Consider the following 24,326-nt stretch of genomic DNA (forward strand, 5'->3'; position numbering starts at 1 on the left):
CACAAAATGCTCTGAGAGAAAACAACGTTGAACGTTTTGCGTTCGTCTAATGATGACTGGTGCGTTTTATCAAAATCGTTGTTCACCAAAGTATCATACCTTTATTACTTTTTAATACATATAGTCTTGATATTATCACACCAGCTTTTTCTTAAATTAGTCTTTTCTCATCTTTCTACACTGCTGACCGCTTGTGCCACCCGCATTTGCATCGATTAGATATTATAAATCTTCGACACAGACGCAGCCAACTTGGTAGATTGGCAAGAGATTGATAGCTGTCAGATGCAACAACGGTTAGACAGCAAAATTTAAGACGGAGAATTTTCTACATGTTACTTTATTGTTTGCGGACTCTGTAACCGGTGGTAATTAAGAAAATAATAGTGTGGTAGAAGATAATTCTAAGGGATTAGAATGGCATGTACTTGGATTAAAACTTCGGATTCAAAAAGATTGATACACATGGTTCAGATTTCTACGGGCTCACAACTGTAACCGTGACGTACCACTCCGCCAAAGCTTATAATGTTAATATTGTAAAATTGGTATTTCCTAACTAACTTTGAACAAAAAAAAAAAAAAAAACAAACAATAAAACAGAGATAGAATGTTCGCCTAAGCCAATGAAAGTCATTGAAGGATACGACCGCTGCAAGAAGGAGCAATTTAGCAGTCAACTGCTACAAAAACTTTTTAACTGTTGATAGGAATGACAGCAGAGGACTTTTAGGGGACCAGTTATGTTGAAATTCCCAAAGATCCAATTCACATTATCTGAAAATTTCAGCAGTCCAAATTCTGGTTGAGTCTTGGATGATGTTCCTACTTTTTGATGTTCCTGAAAGTGCCAGGAACTCCTCACTAGAATTAAGTTTGGCCAATCTCGTATGAGTCTGCTTCGGATTTTCTCTGACCTTTCCTAGGAAGCTTAAAGGGAAAAGAACGTACCTTGTCCACTAGTACATAGCTCGGCAGAGCAGATCCAGCGATAGTCAAAAGAGTCCAAAAGAGTCTGATTGGGTGTAAGTTCTTAAGATTTTGTCGAGCGACACTAAATGCAATCGCTAGATCCTAGAAACGTTCTGCTTCGGCCTTCAAGAAGTCCTCGACGGTCAGTCTCGACTCACTGACCACATGTTGTATTCCCGAGTGACACGCTGCTTGTTACGGCATAAATTGGTAATGTTGGTCACGACTAAAAATCGTGTCAGATTACTACAAATTTGCATTGTGTTCAATGCCTCCACGGCGGGCCGAAAAAACACTTCCCCAATATTATGTTTGCACCCCAGATACTTCGTTGTCCTGCTGAGTTCCATTTTGACCCTCTGAACCTTTTATCAGGAAGGGACAGACGGCGGAATTAACGGGTCTCCATCCCCGCATCTGATCTTCCATCGTCGTCCATACTGGACGCGTGAGCCATACACACAGAATCTCAATCAGCAATATAGAAGAAAAAAAAACTGCTTGTTACATGACAGCTATTGTCATCCAGGATCGTGTGCATCAGCCTCCAAATAACATAAAAAACCGTCAGATGTCAAATGTAGGTTATCCCAAAAGCTCTTAACAGAATTGGAAGTAGTTGCAATCCAGCCACCGAGAAGGCTACCAATAAAATTTCGGCCTGTACACAGTGAAGAAATAAACCGCAATTATTCTAGCGCTCCGAGTGTCGGAGTGAAGCTAGTTAAATCTGCGGGCGGATTGAGCGTTCCTGGCTTCACACAACACTGCTGTAGCCGCTTTCCTCCACAATCAGCGCACGGGTGATGCGACGTTCGTTCATTGTTTTGAGAAAACTGTGACTGCTTTGACTCTGTTAGTAATAGTTCTGCACTACCAGCTCGCTTGTCAATGAAACTTTTTGATTGCGAGATCGTGGTCATTGTGTCGTTACTGTGTCTGTTACAACGTTTAGTCTAATCTTTTCTAGCAATTTAAAAAAGGTATACTTGTCTGTACTTTTTCACAATATCAGCAATGACAGTAATGGTCTGACGAGCTCGAGTTGATGCATTAAAATTACATGGATATGTAAAAAGCTCCCATTGACATATCTAACGCTAATAAAACATATCCGATTACAGCAATCGGAAACTTCCTATAATCTGTAGAATTTATTAACCATTTTTTGTTTTTTTTTTGCCATATTAATTTGAATTTTGAATTTTTCTTGGAATATTAAGCACTCCGATTCGTAATTTGACAAAATGGTTATTAGATACAAACTTTGCAGCCAACTATTTTAAAGTACAATACAATTGCGGGGCTAGGGCTACGATTCTACTTGCACTCAAAGTTTCTCCCGAGCCGGAATTTCAACTTACATCGACTGACTTGTTAGGTTAGTAGAACCTCGACACCAACTGGCCGACACTTTGGGGCAGGACAGTCACAGTTCAAATTTTTTAATAGGGAAGGGGAGTTGCTGTGACGTGACGTACTTCTACAGGGAGGGTTCGTCAATGTGTGACAAAATGTGACAAGGGGGGCAGGGGGAGTAAAATTTGATCAAAATTTGCGTGACGTACTTCATGAATGTCGCCTAATATAATTTTTGCAGCTTTCCCCGTGTCGATATAGTCGAGTCTTCGTCATGTTTTAGTAACATTATTGTTGTTCTAACTCCTTCTCTTAGTCCTCTTTTTTGCGGTGATCTTCATCTTGCTTATATGTTCTGGTATAGTTCTGTTTCTTTTAGATAGGCTCTTGGGGTGCAATTCGGCAGGGGTCGAATCCACTTTGATGTTTGTTGAAATGTTATGATATAAGCACCCTTGTATGAGCTTGTTAGTTAAAGATATTCAACTTTTTTTTCATTTTTTACAATTCTACAACAATTACCTTTTGCATAAAATCTGTGGTATGAACAACTCTGTTTGCTACTTAGTACAATTTTCTATTGCCATAATTTAAGCATACATACAATTCCGTTTCACCCGTATTATGATTTTACTACGATGCTCTACGAACTAAAACGCAGTAATGTGTAACATGTACTGAGAATAAATGTTTCATTATATACAACCTAGATTTTCCAGATAATAATAACCATAAAATTTAGTTGCATTCATACTTTTTTTTTACAATGAGAAGTACGCGCGTACCATTTACTTAGTATAGACATTTTCCTCTATTATGTTTTACAAGCCTCGAACCCCCAACTTTCCGATCATTGCTCCTATTCTCTATCCTCAGAGTCGTTTTACGATGCTGCGTGTCAACGAATATTATCTAGTACTGTTGAATGCCTTAAATCGTATGATCCTGTGAATCGTATATAATGTCACTTATTGTCTTCAATGTTGACCCAAATTTATTTGTAGACTCTGATGTCAATATGCAACTCAATATTGCCTCATATACGAAGGAATAATAACATGCGATCAAGCAATTGCAATAAACAAACATTTGAAAATCATTCAAGGCGTTGCCCATGTTTTTGGGAAACCAGACTTTTCTTTTAGTCAAAACTACGTTCATGTTTAATACCCAATTCTTTTAATCTTTCAGGCACTAGATTTAAAAAACCACAGTTGCTAAAAGGAAAATTTTAATTTGGATTAAATTTGACATAGAAATGGTATTATTCTTTACTACTCAAAGAATTCATGTTCCATAATAGACGATTTTAACTGTCACGAAAAAGTAAATTGTATAACATTCATTAGGCAATCCTTTTACAACTGTTATAGGAGTTTTCAAGAAATATCAATATCAACGTAGACAACAAGGAGCAATATGCAGGCATATATCACGGCTTTTACGATCCATATATGGTGCAAAATAGCTTGAACTGGTTATTTCATGAACTTTATACAATTTCAATTAAAACTGGATGTCTATAAGATTTTATATTGCCACTTTTAAACGATTTCTTGTTATCTGGGTACAGATTCAGTACCGTTCGATGATCTAGATCAACCGTTGCTATATTCAGCATCCTCAGTGATGACTGAACCCTCTTTTACTATCACTGATGCCTCAACTCTCCTCAACTTGCTCAGTTGAATACTTCCCCAGTCAGAATTTCATGGGACGCGATTCGGACCATCGAACCCATCTCTCTCAAAATTCATGCGGGTTGAACGAAATTCGCTCGAATTATGTGTTGGACGCTCTTTCTTTCGGTTTTTTCTGTCTTTCTCGCTTTGGCGCAGACCTTATTCTCACCGATAGCAAACGTCGCGCAAACAGATGCACGATTTATTGTATTGGTGTGTGTATTGAACTCTTGTTTATTCTCATCGAAAGCAAACGTAGCGCAAACATTTTTTTATTTTCAATCGAGTTGTGATTGAAGTTTAATTATTTCGTGTCGCGTTAAAAATTCTCGTGTTTAAAGTAAGAAAATACTGTCGCGGCGGGTTAAAAGTGTTTTTTCGGCTTCTGGGTGTAATTCGGTGCTATGTTTTCTGTAATGGGGAGTGCAGTAGTGAAAAATTTATAATTTTCATGTGAAAAAAAAAAGTAAAACCCATGGAAGTTAAGTGCGGTGCATATCATTCGTGAGTGAAACGGAAAATCAAGCGAATTTAAAACGGATTTAATCCGCGCTAGATGATAAAAGAATGCTGGTTGGTAACCAGCAAGTGTGTTGTTTTGGTGTTTGGTGTTTGTGTTTATTCTTCTGCATCTTTAATAAGTGCAATTGCACTCGCCAGGTTAGTGTTTCAGCAAAAAAAAAATTAAACCACAGCAATAATTCCGGCCGGCTGTTTTAGTTGTTTTTTTTTTTTTTGCAGACCGCTTATCGAGTCAATTAAAATATGCATTTAATTGTTATTGCTCATTTGCGTTAGCTTGACGGAGCAGTGTTTACAATACATATTATTTTCACAGGGTTAAAACAAACTTGTTAGAGGGAGTCATCGCTACACCCGATTTACTGGGGTTAGTATGGTTTGACAATTTTCTGGTTGGGGGTTGTTGGGTTGGGAGCTTGAGTTTGTTTGTATTATTAAGTAATTATTAACTATATTTTTTTCTAAGATAAATCTAAACTAATTTCTAATTACTAGTGACTGAGTTTTCGCATATGTATTACACTGCATTTCACATTGCACCGAGTTATAATTGTTCAATGTGTAGGGCGAAAATTGTCAGTTTTTTTTGCAAGCGTTTAATAAAAATGAATCATAAAGTCTTATATGAAACAGGTTGATAAAATTGATTCAATGCAAAATAAGTTTTGTTGTGAAATTTTACTGCACTTCTTTAAATATCTTTTTTTTTTGTCAAAATTAGAGTGACACATTGTTTCTTAGCCACTGTTAAGTGGACTTTTGTTAAATTTCATTTTGAAACATTGATTACAAATCAACGGCAAATTCGTTTTTGCAAACACATAAAAAAAATTAAAACAAAAATGAACTCGCTTTGAAATATCAAAGAGTGCATTTTCTAAAACTTTATAAGAATTGCAAACATGCATAAATCGTTGTAATTTTGAAAAACTTCGTTGTAGAATAAAAAACATTTCGTTAGTTAATCGAATATGCTATTATTTATTTTCACGTAGTTGACGAATAGTCTTGATTCTCAAAAGGATCCTCGATTTTAAAAACTTCGCGAAACTTAGACTTGATCGACTGGGCTGGGAATTTTTTGGCTCAGTTTTTGTGTCAATCACATTTGTTTCCTGTAATATTAAAAACTTTTACCCCAATAGCAGTGCATGTTTGTACACAGAAGTTTCCAAGCATGATGCGTGTTTCCGTACCATTGACTTTGCCGCATCTCATAATCGTGGTTAAGAGAGACGGTTTAGAACTTGATTATTTTTTACTGCTGAACTGATCTAGCGAGTATCGAGTGTTTCAAGGTTTTCAATATAAGTTTTACACAATAGCAGTTGGGAAAAACGGCAATTTGTCCAGACCACGCAAAGTTTCAATGATGTTCAAAATTGGCTATAGGTAATATCATGCCAGTATAAGCTTGATTTTTATTTCTAATTGTCGGCGTTCTAAAAGCAAGATTTCTGTTTTGATTGCTTAGTTTTTAAAATAAATATTACATATTTTGTCTTTCCACCCACAATATGATGATTATTGAAAAAAAAAAATAAAATAAAATAAAAAGACCCGAATAAAAACATAATTTACTTTGAATAAAAAGCCCGTGTTAATGCTAATACAAATAATTGAAAGAGGAACAGATATGTTTAGTAAACTTTAATCAGTTAGCTTTTTAAACTCTAGCAAAGTCTATGGGAAACATTGTAAGTTTTATTTTTCTTTTCCATTAAATTCAGTTCCCGAGTTTACTATGATGTTTTTCGCCATTTTCAATTTTCCAAAAATATTTGATTAGCTTAAAAGAGGAAACAATCAAAATTACTTTCAGTGTGCTAATCCGATTGGTTCCATTTTTTTTAATTAGCAAAATCTTAAAATATATATTTATTTTTGGATGATCAAGGGAATTTTAAATTTGTTTCTTGAAATCTTTGAAATTATTTACTCGATCATCGGTTATTTTTGTATGCGAAAGTTGCTTGAAATTGAGAATTGAAATTGTTGTCTAACAACTTGTTTCAAGAAAATCATTTTTACGTTTCAGTCGCTTTTTACACGGCGGATACGCGGCGCGTAGAACAAAATGGGAAATCTTTTCTTCTAAACATTCCAAAAGTGGGCAAGCAACAAACGCGTTTTTCACTTGAATTTCCCAGAAAAATTTAAATGGGTTTTGGTAATTTTCTCTGATATTCGAGTTCATTCGCAGAATGAAATAACACTGCTTTTTAATTTTCAAACATGATTAAAAACTTTTTACAAGTAAATTTTTTTTACGTGGATTTCAGAATTCACTCGGTATTTTTACGTGGATTTTGAACTTAACGCGTTTTTTGGAAGCTAGCCTTTCATGGCAAACGACTTTAGGATATTAGAATTTTTAAGAGCGATTTTCTTGAAACAGCATTTTTACAGTCGACTGGAATATTGATTCCAGTTTTTGTTTTTTAGGGCTATTACATACCAAAAACGCGTATGTGGGACTTTTGCCAAATTTTTCAAAAAACAAATTAAATGTTCGTTGTTTTTTAAAAACAAAAACGGAAGTGTTTAGGAAACTCTGTCGTAAAAGCGTAGAATACTCTTTTAGAAAAAAAATGTTCTTGGCCCAGGTGAGCTCAGGTTATGTTGTTCGCTGTTTGACTCGTCATTTTTAAACAATAGTTAGGTAATCTAAAGAGTTCTTAATCTAAAAGACTTCCACAAAAAATGTCCCAGTTTCAAACTTTGCATAGATGTTTCTATGGGCAAAAGACGCATTGGTTTAATTTTTTGAAACACGACTCTTTTTTGAGAAGCTATTGAAAAATGCTATATTTAAAAAGTATTGATGGTTATGAATACAGTGATCACCCGATTATATCTCACCCTGTTGATTTTTGGCGTGATAAAATAGGGAAAGTGATAAAATCGGGAAATTTTTAAAATTTATTTCTTTTATTGAAGGTGTTAAATCAATAACTAAATACGTGAAATCAGCGATTATAATTTTTTTTGGAAAATTTATCTGTACAAACATATGAAAAAAGCTACAGTTGTTTTTTCATAAATCGATATATCTGAATAATGACTAAAGATAGAGAAAAGTTATCAAGGGATGAATTTGAGAAAACTATTTAAGCTTTAAAAAAAAAATATTTAAAAAATTCAATTTGAGATCCTGTACTGGAAAAAAAATTTCAAAAACAAAAAGTGACAATAAAAAATCGATCATCACTATTTTTTTTTAAACATTTTTTTAGATAGATAATTCAGTTGCCTGAAACTTTTCTGAACAAACCTTAAAAAATAAAAAACCTAAAAAAATCGATGTAGAGGTGCAAATATATTACAATTAAGTTTTTTTATTGTTCATGTTTCTGTTTGAATTAGTAAAATCAATTGCTTGCTTTTTTGTAGCGCAGTACCATAAGCAAAATATTAGATGTTCTCACAACACTAAGCTTTGCCGAAGACAGCATGCTGATATCTCTCACATATTGCAACCAGAAAAATCTTAAAATCTAAATAACGATTTTCAATGCCTTCTCATAGAAAACTTTATGTTGCTTGCAATTTGTAAGAGATAGAAAAATGATGTCTTACGTAAAGTTTCTTGTTTTGAGACCACCTGATACTTTGCCTAAGACACCAAGCGTCTATCTTTATCTAATGAAAAAGTAAATATTCTATCTCACTTTTAGGAGGATTGATCTTTCAGCTTTCTACATCAAAAGATGCGTTTTCAAATATTTTGAAACTTCTCCGAACATATTATACGGTTAAAATAAACATTTGTATCACTATTCAATTATTCGCACGATAACAGCAAAATGTAACATTGTGCATCGGTTGAATTTTTAATGTAAACTGCATCCAGAATGATACACAGAATTATGAAAAATATCTTAAATATTGAAGCGTGATAGAAAATCAGTTCACCCTGACATTTTTTTAAAGAAATGTTTTATGATGATAAAATCGGGTGAAAAATGTGATAAAATCGGGGGTAGATAAAATCGGTGGCAGATAAAATCGGGTACAGATATAATCGGGTGATTACTGTATTTTAGAGACAAAATGGTTTGTTTGATTGGTGTGACGTCTTCGGCATACTTGTTGATAGTAATTTTGTCTTTCAAAAAAAATATACTCTGGAATTTAAACATTAAAAGAACAATTCAAAATTAATTATGTGAAAAAACTCTTGTTTTAATAATCTGATTTTTTTTAATAAAAAATAAAAAAGATTCCCTAAACATTGCGGACTGTCCGGTCATGGAGGAATCAAGAGAAAAAAGTTGTACTGTTAAAAAAAAACAATTTATTTTGTATTTTTTTTTAAGTTGCGTCCTTGAAAGATAGTCTGCGTCATTTTGACTGCTCGCTTTCTGCAATGTTGTCCATTTTTTTTGCTAACAGTGCGTTGGTCTTTTCTCATTATCTCTAAAACAATAAAGAAATATTAAAACTTGAATTCTGGGGTGACATTGCGCATTTCGTTTCGAGCAACTCGAATAAAACTAAATGATCGCTGGGGGCGTAATGTTTCGTTTTTCGTATTTTTCCGACTTTGCGGGTTAGATGGGCCGCAGGACAAATGACAATGACAGCTTATTTTAAGCTTTAAGCATAACTGGCAGTATGCGACCTACTCGAAAATAGCGAAAATCGTTCGAATCGAGCTGCGCAATGCCACCCCTGGTTTCTGTTATTTATCGGTGAGGTGACAATGGTCATTCAATGATAATTTAAAGAAAAAAAACCTATTCAATTATTTAGAATTCAGGAGTCATTTCGACGTATGATTATCCTTTTTTTTAAAGTTAAATGAATGTATCAAAGATTAGTTTTTTTACGCATATCAAAATATGTTAATAAAATCCAGTAAAAATGATGAACACGAAATAGAGAAAAAACTAGAGTATCGGTAAGGAATTGCATCACATCGACAGAGGTCGCTCTTCGGTAGGTTTTGAATTAGAATGCTGAAAAAAACCGCTGCTGAAGTGTGAAAATCGGGAATTCGCCATGTGATGGAATGTTTACCTTTAAAAAAAAAGTCTAATAGTTTGCAGATAACAATTTTAAACTTGAAAAAAATCGTAGTCATAATTGTTTTCGATACGTTTGGCATGTCCAAGTTCTGATCGACACCATTTTCAGGCTCTTGGTACCGCAGTGCCAATTCGTTGAATTAACCCCAATAGTAAGCTCGTTTTGCATCGTTTCAAAATTAATTTTAAATCTTTCAAAAGAGTGTCTGAAAACAGTGCTTCAAAACTTTTTGCTTTGTACTTTTTGTCGTTAGTAAACCGGTGATACACCAATGTTCAATAATACCTATTCGAAATTGCTGGGTGCATCGAAGTAACTTGCACTTGGGCAACCTGAAATGATTATTTGAATTACCGCTTTTTGCATTTTTTAAAATAGATACAGGCCAATATCAGTGGAAGTAAAGTATGCGCTCACTATACATATGGCTTTTTACGGTACTAAATACATCTGCATTTATACACTTGTGTTATTTAAAAAAATCGAAAAACTTTTTATTGCATTTTATGAAAGGATATGTACCTTCAGATAAAGCAATAAATATATTCGGATTTTTTCGACTAGAGTATCTTTTCTCAAAATATCATAAACCTCTGAGCAGTAGCACCGATTTGGCTGCTGCGCGCCACACGTCACGAACGATTATCTCGATACTATTTTTTCCAATGTGGCTGTGATAAGCCTGAATTTTAGACAGGCTTGTTTTTAACATTAATAGCGTGCTCGGAACGAAGGAATTTCAATTTAAAGCCACATTTTTTTCCTACCGAAAATTTTTACTAAAATAACGAAACTTTTAAGAAAAACAATCACCATTTTTGTGAAAAAAATAAAGCATGCAAAATCCTCCATTCATGTACATCCAGGGGCGGATTAAGACGAAAGCGAAGCAGGCGGTCGCCTCCTCGTCAATCATATAAGGGCGCTTAATGTGGGAGCGAAAAGATTAAAAAAATCTAAATTCAAACCACAATAATAATTTGAATGTTCGGAAAGTTTAGTTGGTTGGGTGGTTTTACAGGCTTGCTCATCAAGTCAATAAAAATATGAATTTGTACATTTGATTTTTTATTTTGAAACATCGATTATAAATCAAATTAAAATTCTAGTTTTTTGGAATACTTAAGAAATGGAAACATGCAAAAACCGTTGTATATTTGCTAAACTTGTTCCGTTTTAGAATAAACACCATGTCAATAGTAATGCTGTTTTTACTCTCACGTAGTTGACGGGGAGTCGTGATATTTAAAATGGATGATCTCCTGATCATGAGGGCTTCACGAAACTTAGACTTAATCGACTGAACTGGAAGCTATGTTATAAAGTTTCTTTGTGTCAACTGAATTTGTTCATAATTCAAATATATAAATTTTTTTCATTATTTTTAACTGCTGAACTGATCTAGAAAGTAAAGAGTGGTTGGAGATTTTTTATATAAGTTTTACAAATAGCACTTGGGCATAGCGACAATTGTCAACAGGACATACTAAGTTTTAGTAAAGTTCAAAATTTATTACTGTTATTATCATGTTGGCATAAGCTTGTCGGTGTTCCAAGAACATTCCCAAAATTTTAGACTGTCGTGATTCATCATTATTGGATTTCTGTTTTGCTTGCTTATAAAGACTTGGTTTTTTTTTAAACAAATATTACATATTTTATATTTCCAGCCACAATATAATTGACAAAGTTAGAAAGACTTATTTAAAAAAGAAATTTACTGTGTTAATGCTAATATAAGTTATGAGGACTTATACAGTCAGGTTTTTTTACGCGGTGTTTTTATACGCGAATTTTTTTACCAGTTTTTTACGCAGGTTTTTGAATTAACCCGGTTTTTTAGCCGGATTTTTTAATTAACGCGGTTTTTTTACGCGGATTTTCGAATTAACGCGGTTTTTCTTACGCGGTTTTTTTACGAGGTTCGTATCTTTCGCGTAAAAAAATCTGACTGCATAAATTATATAAATTAAAGGACAAAAGATATATTGATAAAAGTTTTATTTATTAGCTTTCTAAACTGTAGCAAAGCTAAAAAATGGGGGAAAATCTATGTTTTGCTCTTCTTTCCCATGAAATTTATTGGATATCAGCTACCGAATTTATTCTGACGGTTTCTTTCACAATTGCAAACGTTCATAAAAATTAAAAAGAGTTTAAAATTAGAAAAATTAAAATTACTTTGGTTACATATTTATTTTGGTTGAATGAATAAATGTTAATTTGTTTTGGACATATTTGAAACTTTTTACTTGACCATCACTCATTTTTGTATGAAAATGTTTTTTTTTTTGCTTGGAATTGAGAATTAGTTTTGTTGTCTAACATATTGTATTTGGAGATCTTATTTTTTCTAGTTCAAAACCACTTTTTGCGCGAGGGATACGTGGCGCATGGAACAAACATGAAAACTCCAGAATCAATGTTAATGTTAATTTCGAAACTGTTCTAAGTACTTGAAAAAGCAACTAAATAGCAGAGTCAATTTCACCTGTGAAATGAACGAAACGAAACAAAATTTAGGAAAAAAAAGGTCAAATAAAATAAGTTATTTTCCAGAAATTTAATTTGGGAAATTTCGCCGACGTTCTCATCATCAAAATAATTTTTGGAATGGCCGACTTATTAAGAATTTGTTGTAGAAAAAATCACGCAAAAATTTGCGTAAAAAGCAATTTCAGTGTATTTCTGAACGAAAAACCAAGACAGTTTCAAACGGATTTTGTAAATATGAGCTCCTATTTTCAAACAGTTTAATTGTTTAATGAATAGATAAAGGAAGAAAAATTAAATTGGACATATATATATTTTTTTTTTGAAATTTATGACAAAACAAAATTTCATTGTTCAAAAATTTCCCTACATTTACAAACTTTAATAAAAGCGGATGCCAAATAAAACAAAAATCATTTAACACTTCTGAATTCTTTAGAGAGAATACTACCGTTTCAATTTCAAAAACTCGATTGTTCTAGGACTAGGTGAGGTTAGGTTAAGATGCGCCGTCGATTTCAATCGTTATTTTTAAAACATCAACTTTGACACCATCTAAAGATAAACCACTTGCAAATAATCCTCAAAGGATGCATTTAACTGAATGACAATATAACTTGAGTACCGGTAGAAAATTGCATTACGTCAGCAGCGGTCGCTCTCCAGCAGGTTTTGCATTCGAATGCTGTTGAAAAGGAGCCGAAGAAAACCGCTGCTGAAGTATTCCAAAAACCCTACATATTTTTTTACATTTTCGCAAAGAGCTGAATGTGACGTTTAAACTAACAGAGTTGTGATTGTTTATATTACAGCAGAAATTATTTTGGTTCAGAATAAAAGCATAGAAAAACAAACACATTTTTTAGGAATGTTTGATACATGGATCGAAATTATTCACATTCATAGAAATGCAAATGTATAAACCTGCAAATCTGCTGCTTGTGATTTAAATCAAGTTGAATTTGATCGCTTTTCGAAATTTTTTGGATCGCGAAAGTTCAGATAGCTATGTTCTCTCTTCGGACCGCACCCTTTGGAATCCAGGTCCGATGTCAAATACAACTATTGATATAAATTGAAAAATGAAGGGAGGTTTAGAAAATCTGAATCTGATGAAGGGAGGCGTTAAAAACAGTTTTCGCCTGCAGCTCAAATCACTCTTCGTCCGCCTCTGTGTACAGCGTAAAGGTACAACCTACAGGGTTTGTTTGTTTGTTTTTTTTTTTATTTTATGTTTTGTTTTTGTGTTTCTGATAAGTAGTTCTTTCTGTAACATGCTCACCGCGAGAGACGTTGGAATCATGTTTTTGGTACAATGACTGCTGTGACTAGTTTTTTTTTTCGAAAGTTTTTGATCAAATGATATGCGTAAATAAATATGCATTTACTTTTCTAAAATATAATGTTTGTCTACACCAACAGAAATAATTTTTATCTATCGCGAGAACAAGTGCATAACCTTCTGAGACAGGAGCTGCGTGGCCGCAAGGTTTTAGAGTCTGCTTTGTCAAGCTTTGTCGGTCGATATCAAAAATGAATAAACATGGGTTTATTCTCAGGTTCCCCCATCACTTACTTTTTCTTTACGTTCAATTCTATAATACCTTTGTGTGAATTTCTCTTAACAAAAATATAACTTGATTTTAGTTGAAAAGTATTGCAATTTTAGAAATATCTTGCATTCATTCCTAGGGTCCAATGAAAAACAATAAGAAAGGTGAGTACGATCAGCCAATCTACTTGTTTCGGGAAAAAACACGTTTAAAAGTACGTGGTCCCATAAGCTTTTTTACTGGTTAGTGGATGCTTTGTGAGATGATAGTTTACGACATCAAATGTTCAAAATTTTGAGTTGTGTCATTAACCGACGATATAGTGGTATATTCACTTCTTCACAATGCACTTCGTTTGGAGATAAACACTCTGGCGATACGCTACAGTTTTCAAGGAATCATTTGAATTCTTGGAAAGCTGTGAATTGACTTTTACTCTTATCCAGCAAACTATTTTACTACCGGAAACACCCGACTTTGCAGTGTAAGTAAATAAGAAAATAATTGCAAGTGATGAATAAAATTTATTTTTTTGTCATTATGAATAGCTTCATGTTAATTACGAGCGAGATCTGTACGCGGCCGTAGTCACAGGAAGCTGAGGTCTATACCGGGTGCGCTTGAAGCTTCCAATGCCGAACTTGAGTGAAACATACCAGCACGAGAGCATGAAAGAGGTTTGTTTTACTTTTTGTGTGTGTGTGTTTTTTTTGTTTTTTTTTTTTTTGACCAGAGTAAATCCTAATCCAGAGACTGCTGCTGCTGGACTACTGCTGCTGTTGGGACCACTGTTGCTGCTGGGACTATTGCTACTGCTGCTGGGACTGCTGCCGAATTGTTGCCTCCAAGCAGTTCTGTGGAAACTCTAGGTACAACTATTACTACATGGTCCAACGATCAACTGTAAAGCTCAGAAATATTCAAAGGGATCGGTAAACTTGCTTCAGCGGGAGAACCTGTGTAAAAATTCAATGTTTCCGTTATGAGAACAATTGCTTATTTTTTCCCTTTATTCTACTTCTTAGACTGATTCGAAAAATTAAGCGATTGCGACATCGATCGGGCAAGCAAGCCTACACAATCGGAACGCTGCATTCATACACATATCCTGTTGTTACCAGGAAATGATTTATTTAAAGAACAAACAAAATAAAATTCAATGTAATCTAATGTACGCTTTTCCAAATGATAGAATGATCAAAATAAACAAAAAGAATAAAAACTCAAATTATTGTAAACTTTTTTTTTAAATGATTACAATACCCTTGCTAACAAGTCTAGCGTAGTAGTCAAGTTTATTCACTTTGCTCGTGTACCGTCAGTGTTTGACGGTAGGTTTGGTTTCTCTTGCTCCAGTCATATATATAAAGTTTATGTACGAATTAGAATAACAGAGTTCAGCTATTCTCACTGCTTTCGGGCAGTGTCCAAGCTGTGACGCGAATGCAAAAAAAAAAACGAAAATATTTCACTGCCACATAGTCACATCTTCGCAAGTTGCTGCCATGCACTCTCCGGAAAGCACAAAATATCGTCGGCAACGATATTTTTCATTCGCACGGCGACAACACGGCACTGTCCCGGACATTGCACAGCGGCTTGGTGTGAATTCGTTCGAAATAGCACTGTATTAATAATTAGAGCAGGGGCGACTCGTCCATAGGTGCAACCTGTGCATTGCACATGGGAACGCCTTGCAAAAAATATATCTAAATCGCAAATTTATATTAATATTTTATTGGTTTTTAGTTTCACTTTCAAATAGTAACAAATAGAATGACTTGCGTAATTATGCGAACATGATTGTGATTACTTCCTCAAACTGCGATTTTCAAAATTTGTAGTTGAACAGGTAGGTTCAAAAGCCATGAGTCGCCCCTGAATTAGAGACACCTCACCACTTCGGCTGTCGCACCTGAATATTAGACTGGGACATGGTAATATGAGAAAAAAGCGATGGTGTTATTTTTTCGCTCCCATGCACTTTTCGTGTTCCTTATGGGTCCTACAATAACTGTGTAACTTTTCAGATCGATCGGTGAAACGCCCGATTTGCGCCGGATTTTCAAAGCTTCCATACGATTTTATATGGGAAAACCACTTTTTCAAAACTTTTTCTATAGAGATGTCCACTTGGCTCCTAAAAATATATCAATACATGATATTTATAGGAAATTTTCCTGGGGGGGAATTTTCCTGGGAAAAACTCTTCTGAAGACCGCAAAGCGCTACCTTGCTTGTGAAAAAAGATATTCACCCCCGACTAATTGAATATCTGACGGACGGCTCTTCATTGAATTTTACTAGCAATACTGCTGCAGCATGCTGCTGTTGCAAATTCAACCATGTGCTGAGAAATGATATCGCTTAAATTTATCTTGGAGGCTTCCCCGAAGATACTATGAGCAAAAATCACACTTTAAAAATAATTTCCACGCAAAATTATTTCTCATACTTAAGCGAGTTTGCAATAGCAGCATACTGTAGCAGTGTTGCTGGAATATTTCAAAGGTGAGCCGTCCGTCAGACATTCAATCAGTTTGGGGTGAATAGCTGTTTCTACAAGCATCGTAGCGCCTTACGGTCTTCAGAAGAGTTTTTTCCAGGAAAATTTCCTACAAATATCATGCATTGATATTTTTTTGAGAGCCAACTTTACATCTCTAGAGAATAAGTAAAAAGTGGATTTTCCCATATAAAATCGTAGGGAAACTTTAAAAATCGGACGCAAATCGGGCGTTTCACCGATCGATCTGAAAAGTTACACAGTTGTTATGGGACCCATTAGGAACACGAAAAGTGCATTGGAGCTAACAATTATTTTTCGCCCCACCCTACTGGATATGCGAATGACCTACGCAATTGAAACAAAGCGGAATTTTTTTTATGATACATAAATTGGAACTATGCTGTGATACACCCGAAACACGCGACCCAGTGAATCGTTGTAGGCTTTGCAGACAAAACAGTTAAGATTAAATGTGTGAAGATTTTCTTAGCTTTAAAATTTCAAATTTATTCAAAATATGAACATAAAACTATAAAATGTCTGTGCCGTTTTAAGAAAATTGCACACCCTGATTAGCTGAAGAATGAATAAATAATGAAAATAACGTTGTTTCTCCTTGTTCATGAGCTCAAAAACCTGCAACTTTTTGATATTGATACACTCTTTTTAATTATTCTAAAATAAAAAAATGGCAAACAATGTCAATTGATCAAACCTTCCGAACAATCAATTACTTCTTATACACTGGCGGTAGTTTAAACCCGATTTATTTAATAAAATCAATTATATCAAAATCAATCAATATTTCTCTGTCGCATTAACACAACTCACTTGAGAAATACTCATATTCAATTTTATTTTGCGATTAGGGCTGCTCTACAGAAACTGCTTTTGACAGTATTGAAATTATTGGCCAAATACCACTTTAGGCTATATTCCTGATACCGGAGTCGTCATTTTGGAGTTCGAAATTGCTATTGGGAATGATTTCTGGCCTCTGGGCATAATCTTGTTTCTGAAAATACTAAGATTGGATTGTATTTGACCACCATGGGATGTTCGCCAGAAGCCGGAAAATACCGTCACATAATTAAATATGGCAGCTGGAGTTGATATGGGATGACCAGTTAGGGTTGTTTTTTATCATTCTTAAGTTTAGGTCTAATAATCTGCAAGATCAATCACGATTGCTACAATGTTTGTAGTTACGTATTTGATGGACATAGCATCATGTGTCTGAGATGTGAGGCACACATTTATTTGTCATATGTTATACCGTTCTAGCTGAAAATCAAAAACAATGACTTGCGACGTTAGATTTTTTTTACCTTATGCACAATGCGCATAATGTCGTATATGATGCACCGTTAAGCGTAAAAAGCGTGTAAAAACTGCATTTATTCAAAAATCCGCGTGAAAAAAATCGTGAAAAATGCGAAAAAAAACTGACTAGTGTGTAAAATATGGATATTTAAAAACATCACATTTGAATCAAACAATTTGATGTGATTAATATTTATCAATTTTGGGGCTACTAATTTTACATGTCTACGTAGTTTTATGAACAATTTCTCATTTTCTATTCATCAGAATAAATTATTTGCAATATATTTCCATATTTTCATCATTTGTCAGATATCCTCAAATTCCATTCCCAAGCATTACCGAACCTCTTAATTCAAAAAAGCACTTATCATCGCTTTGAATTTCATGTTTGAGCTGAATTACGCATTAAATATCATGATTATGAATGTTATATGTAGTGAATAATATCTAAGTTTTAGTAATCAGCTACCTGTTGTTTCTTCTCAAATGTCTTTTCTAAACAAGCACAATCATGTTTCACGTAGTTTTGTAAATAATATCTCAAGTTTTAATAGTCAGATACCTACTATTTCTCTTCAAGAATCTTTCAGAACATTTTAATGTAGAAAAAATCACATGTCATTGTGAATTATATCTTTAGTAATCAGATACCTATTATTTCTCCTCAAATGTCTCGTCTGAATATCGATATACAAAAACACATCCCATTGCTTTGAATTCCGAATTATAGCTGAAAGCTAAAGGTTGAATGGAAAAAAGTCAGGTTTTATGTATGTTTTACGTTATGTGAATGATATCACAATTTTTATTATTAGAAAACCCTAACTGTTTCACAAATTTATTGCTTCGACCTCTACGAATATTTCTTGCGATGAAACTTACATGTCATCGCTAACTTTTTTGATTTAGAACGATGTAAAATCTTGGTACTTATTGTGTACCTTTGAAACGGCGGGAACAGTATGAATAAGATCTGCGTTACGTAATTCTATTTTTATATAGTAGATAAAAATAATTAATCATGGACCATCCTACAAAAGAAACGCTCTAGTTCAATACTGCGCTATCAAAATAATCAAACCAAAGCAACCTGCACATCGCCGTTGCTGCGTCGCACACAATGAGGTTTGAATCGCACAGCCCCGCCTCCACGTTTTACGTTATGTGAATAATATTCCCATTTTTATTATTAAGAAACCCTAAATGTTTCACGAATATATTGCTTTAAACACTACGAATATTTTCTTGCAATAAAACGTACATGTAACCGCTTACTTTTTTTATTTAAAATGTTGGTTCTTATTGTGCACCTTAGTAACGGCGGGAATAATATCAATAAAATCTGCGTAACGTACATCTATTTTTATACAGTGGATAAAAATAATTAATCATGAACCATCCTATAAATGAAGCGCTCTAATCCAATACTGCGCTATCAAAATAATCAAAACAAAGCAACCTGCCCATCGTTGTTGCTGCATCGCACACAATGAGGTTTGAATCGCACAGCCCCGCCACCACGTTTTACGTTATGTGAATGATATTAGTATTTTTATTATTAGGAAACCCTAAATGTTTTACAAATATATTGCTTCGAACTCTACGAACATTTTTTGCAATAAAACGTACATGTCACAGCTTACTTTTATGGTTTAGAACGATTTAAAATAATTACCATTACCATTGCACCTCAGAAATGGCGGGAATGATATCAATGAGATCTGCGTTACGGAATTCTATTTCAACATAGTAGATAAAAATAATTAATCATGAATCATCGTATGAATGAAGCCCTCTAATTCAATACTGCGCTATCAAAATAATCAAAACAAAGCAATGTGTATACACCGCCCCTGCTGTTTCGCACACTACGCCACGTTTTACATTATGTGAGTGATATCAGAATTTTTATTATTAAGAAACCCTAAATGTTTCAAAAATATATTGCTTAGAACTCTATGAATATTTACTTGCAATAAAACGTACATGTCACCGCTTACTTTCTTGATTTAGAACGATTTAAAACGACGGTGCTTATTGTGCACCTCAGAAACGGCGAAAATAACATCAATAAAATCTGCGTTACGTAAATCTATTTCTATATAGTGGATAAAAATAATTTATCATGAACCATCCTATAAATGAAGCGCTCTAATCCAATACTGCGCTATCAAAATAATCAAAATACAGCAACCTGTACATCGCCGTTGTTGCACACAATGAGGTTTGAATCGCACAGCCCCGCCACCACGTTTTACGTTATGAGAATGATATCACAATTTTTATTATTAAGAAACCCTAAATGTTTTGCAAATACATTGTTTCGAACTCTACGAATATTTTCTTGCAATAGAACGTACATGTCACAGCTTACTTTTATGATTTAGAACGATTTAAAATAATTACCATTACCATTGCACCTCAAAAATGGCGGGAATGATATCAGTAAGATCTGCGTTACGTAATTCCATTTTAATCTAGTAGATAAAAAAATTAATCCTGAATCATCGTATGAATGAAGCCCTCTAATTCAATAGTGCGCTATCAAAATAATCAAAACAAAGCTACCAGTACAAGTGTATACCGCCGCTGCTGCGTCGCACCCAACTAGGCATAAATTGCACAGCCCCGTCTCCACGTTTTACGTTATTTGAATGATATCACAATTTTAAGTATTTAAAAGCCCTAACTGTTTCACAAATATATTGCTTCGAACTCTACGAATATTTTCTTGTAATAAAATGTACATGTCACCGCTTACTTTCTTGATTTAAAACGATTTAAAATGATGGTGCTTATTGTGCACTTCAGTGACGGCGGGAATAATATCAATAAAATCTTCGTTACGTAAATCCATTTTTATATAGTGGATAAAAATAATTAATCATGCACCATCCTATAAATGAAGCGCTCTAATCCAATACTGCGCTATCGAAATAATCAAAATAAAGCAACCTGCACATCGCCGTTGTTGCATCGCACACAATGAGGTTTGAATCGCACAGCCCCGCCACCACGTTTTACGTTATGTGAATGATATCACAATTTTTATTATTAAGAAAACCCCAAATGTTTCACAAAGATATTGCTTCGAACTCTACGAATATTTTCTTGGAATAAAATGTACATGTCACCGCTTACTTTCTTGATTTAAAACGATTTAAAATGATGGTGCTTATTGTGCACCCCAGTAACGGCGGGAATAATATCAATGAAATCTGCGTTACGTAAATCCATTTTTATATAGTGGATAAAAATAATTAATCATGCACCATCCTTAAATAAATGAAGCGCTCTAATCCAATACCGCGCTATCAAAATAATCAAAACAGAACAACCTGCACACCGCCGCTGCTGCGTCGCATACAATGAGGTTTGAATCGCACACCCCGCCATCGTGATCTCGTTGCGGCAGGAGAAGTTTGGTTGTGTTTGTTTTGACCAAGTCCGCATGCCAGCCGCACCGGACTTGCTTCAAAACAAACACAACTAAACTTCCCTCTCGCCCGCGACGCACGAAGACGAATGAACCCCTAGGAGCGAATGAACCCTGGTCCGACATTTTTGTTGCATTTGAGCACGACATCGGACCGATGTTGAGCTAAATGTCAACCCGTTGTTGGACCGATCTATCGGAGAATCGGACGCGAATTGGTCCGACATCGGCCCGACAATTCTTACTGGGACTTCATCGCAACGAGAGTAACCTATCATACAGAACTCAGTCAATACAAAATGGATCAAATGTGATTTCAAGTGCTACATTGGCACGCATACTCATGATCTATCAACGTCAACTCCTACAACACATCATGTTGTCATTCCCAGATATAAGCCAATTTAAGTTTCTCGTCTTGAAGGCATAACCCACGATACCGGTTAGAGAAATGATTGGTGCTCGCGATAGACGACCGGTTCCCGTTTATTTGCTGCAATATCTTCAACAAAACCTTTGACACAAGAGAGTACGCTAGGGTACTCTTGACGTGGACGTGGAAAACAACTTGGAACTGGGTAATGCTTCTTCCGCGGTGATGGATCTGATTATCCAATAATCGCTTCTGAGTTGCAGCAAGTCAGTTCTTAATGGGATGAATTCGATGAAAATGTTTCCATACTTGTAACCATACTGAGTAAAATCAATGAGAAATTGGACGTTCAAAAACGACTTTTTAGTTAGTATCGGATTTCGAAGTTATCTTTAACAAGCTACTGTCAATGAGAAAAATCGTTAATGTCACACAGACGACGAATTGATCGATCATCCTTTTAAAATCAGCGTAACAAATGCTGATTTTTTTTTCAAAATTCACGACTACAAATGTCTACATGTTCCTGATTGAGCAGCAATCGAACAATGAAAGGGGTGGCCTTAACAGAAACTTTCAAAAAGCATATCCTAATTTGATTAAGGTTATGTATCAAGTTCTGAAGACAGCGGAAAAGCTCTACTCTCTTTAGGCAATACATTGTCCAGAAAAAAATATTCAGTAAAGCAAGTAACTAAGTTAATGCTACATGCTTAACCTGAATTCGAATTGCTCAGTACACTAAAGTAGCTTTTTACGCGGGGGATACGTGCCGCGTAAAAAACCTCGAAAAAAAACCGCGTAAATTCCGGAATCCGCGTAAAAAACCGCGTAAATTCCGGATCCGCGTAAAAAAACCGCGTAAATTCCGGAATCCACGTAAAAAAAAAACAGCGTTAATTCTGCATTCCGAGTGAAGGGAAACCGAAATCCGCGTAAAAAAAATACCACGTAAATTTCGGAGTCCGCGTAAAAAAAAAACACGTAAACTCCAGGAATCCGCGTAAATTTCGAAATCTGCGTAAAAAGAACCGCGTAAATTCCGGAAGCCGCGTAAAAAACCCGCGTATAAAGCGACCTTAGTGTATTACAATTCTTCACGGAAGATTTTGCAAATGCAGATTCTTCTTCTGTATGACTTTTAGGGTGTGCTTCGTTTAACTCGCTTGAAAAATATCTTTGATTTCAGTTTGTTGAACGAATTTGATGCCAACACGCTGCTATTGCTAGCTGTATGTTTGAAATACTTTCTCTGGATTTACATTTAATTGTTGAATGTTGAATTGAAAACTATAATGTTGCGAAGTGTCAATTGCACAGATGAAATATTAATGTCATTGAAGCGAAAATTTCGAAGCTCCGTTTACCTACCAATTTACCATTTAATTTCAAACGTCTGTATGTACCTTCGCGCTCCGCAGTTGGGTGATATTCGATAATGCCCAAAGCCCTGATAACTAGTGGCATTAAACCTAAAACATGCATATTCTCGCATAAACAGCTTGCCATGGCAATAACGAAAATCAGCTGGAAAAGTTATAAAACGTTAAAAACCAACCCTTGATATTTCCCGCCCTTCTGAGATTCTGAGAGGTTTTCTGTGAGTTTCAGTGAGTAACGATTTTTTGTTGCCTTTGATCGGAAAAGTTCGAAAGAAGTTTTCATCACCGGGGCGTACTTAAACGATAGCCGTCATTTTTTTAATATTTTATGGAATAGTTCTATGCGATTTTCGTATTGGTTTCTGTTGATTCCACTTAAATTCAACGTCGATTTCTGTTAATTTGTGCTGTGACTGTTTTTCAAGAAAGAAGAAGACACTGTCGGTACGTAATAAACATAATAGATTAAAAATAATAATGTGTTTTTGCAAGAGTTCTGAGGAGTATTCATACTGGTTTCAGTTGGTTTCGATTTATTTTCTTCCTAACGAAGATGCCGCTGAGGGTGTTTTATAAAAGGAATGTTCCCTAATCTACATGATCAAACTGATTTTTGCATATCTTCCAGTTGACTTTGACAAATTTCTGCTTTGGTCGAAGTGATTTTTGTTCAGATGAAGTTGTTGCAAGTGGAATGTTCAAATACTTAACATGCCGTTGTATTAAAATTAAATTCGTTGTTTTTGTTCCAGTTTTGCGAGTTAAGACACGAGTAGTAGCAGGTCAATAAAAATGTCAGGCTCCGCAACACTGAAGATAGAATATTAAAAAGTCAGGGAATATACGAGTCCCGAAGGGAAGTTGATCGGTTAAGAACAAGACGAGCTCGAAATGCACGACGTTCGACACCCCATATATCGTCAGTTACACACTTAGTTTCCATCCAGTCTTTAAACGAGTCTTGAACAAAAGAGAAATAAAGTATAATAACTCAAACACTCAATTGAGATAAAAATTCTAATCAAATATTTTCAACTACTACTACTTTATAGATTCAAGGTCAAATTTACCACCGAACAGATGCATTGCTTCCACTACCCGATGGCAAATGTTCTTGAAGCGACAATTCTGAAAGGAAACTACAAAGGAGAAGTCGTAATAATCCCGCGTATCTCGATTACTCCAACCGATTTGCCGTTAAATTTTAAACGTCTGCAATTTCCCGTGCGTCGCGCATTCGCGATGACTATTAATAAAACCCAAGGACGGTCACTGAAAATTTGTGGCATAAACTCCGAGTATTCATGCTTCTCACATGGACAGCTCTATGTCCCATATTCACGTGACCCTGACCCCGACATTGTGGAATATATAGAATTGAGTGGCTAGGACCGCCTTGACCACTTTCACATGTTTCGTATAGTCCGAATTTTAAGCTTGAATTATTCAGAATTCTGAAGTTTTTTATAAAATCTGTTCCAGTGAGATTGGGCAGGTAGAAGAGTATTACTATATTTGCATTAAGCCAAGCTTTTGAATAATTGAAAAAATTATGTAATAATTTCCTTCAGAATATTTAAAAGAATTATTGTTTATTTTCAGAAATGTATTGAAATGATTTGATTATGGTTGAAAGGTGCTTCATAATGTTCACTGATAAAAACGTAGAATTTTACGAGCGCAGGACT

At 34.8% G+C, this 24,326-nt stretch overlaps 1 long non-coding RNA gene across 1 annotated transcript; it reads left to right on the plus strand.

Annotated features, from left to right (window-relative positions):
• The first annotated feature begins 12,382 nt into the window (after positions 1 to 12,382).
• On the plus strand, positions 12,383 to 14,560 carry LOC129730555 (uncharacterized). The gene is made up of 3 exons (XR_008728879.1): positions 12,383 to 13,247; positions 13,752 to 14,289; positions 14,363 to 14,560. It is a non-coding gene; the product is annotated as an uncharacterized LOC129730555 (long non-coding RNA).
• The last annotated feature ends 9,766 nt before the right edge of the window (positions 14,561 to 24,326 follow it).

Source organism: Wyeomyia smithii, chromosome 3, assembly GCF_029784165.1.
Source record: "Wyeomyia smithii strain HCP4-BCI-WySm-NY-G18 chromosome 3, ASM2978416v1, whole genome shotgun sequence".
NCBI lineage: Eukaryota > Metazoa > Arthropoda > Insecta > Diptera > Culicidae > Wyeomyia > Wyeomyia smithii.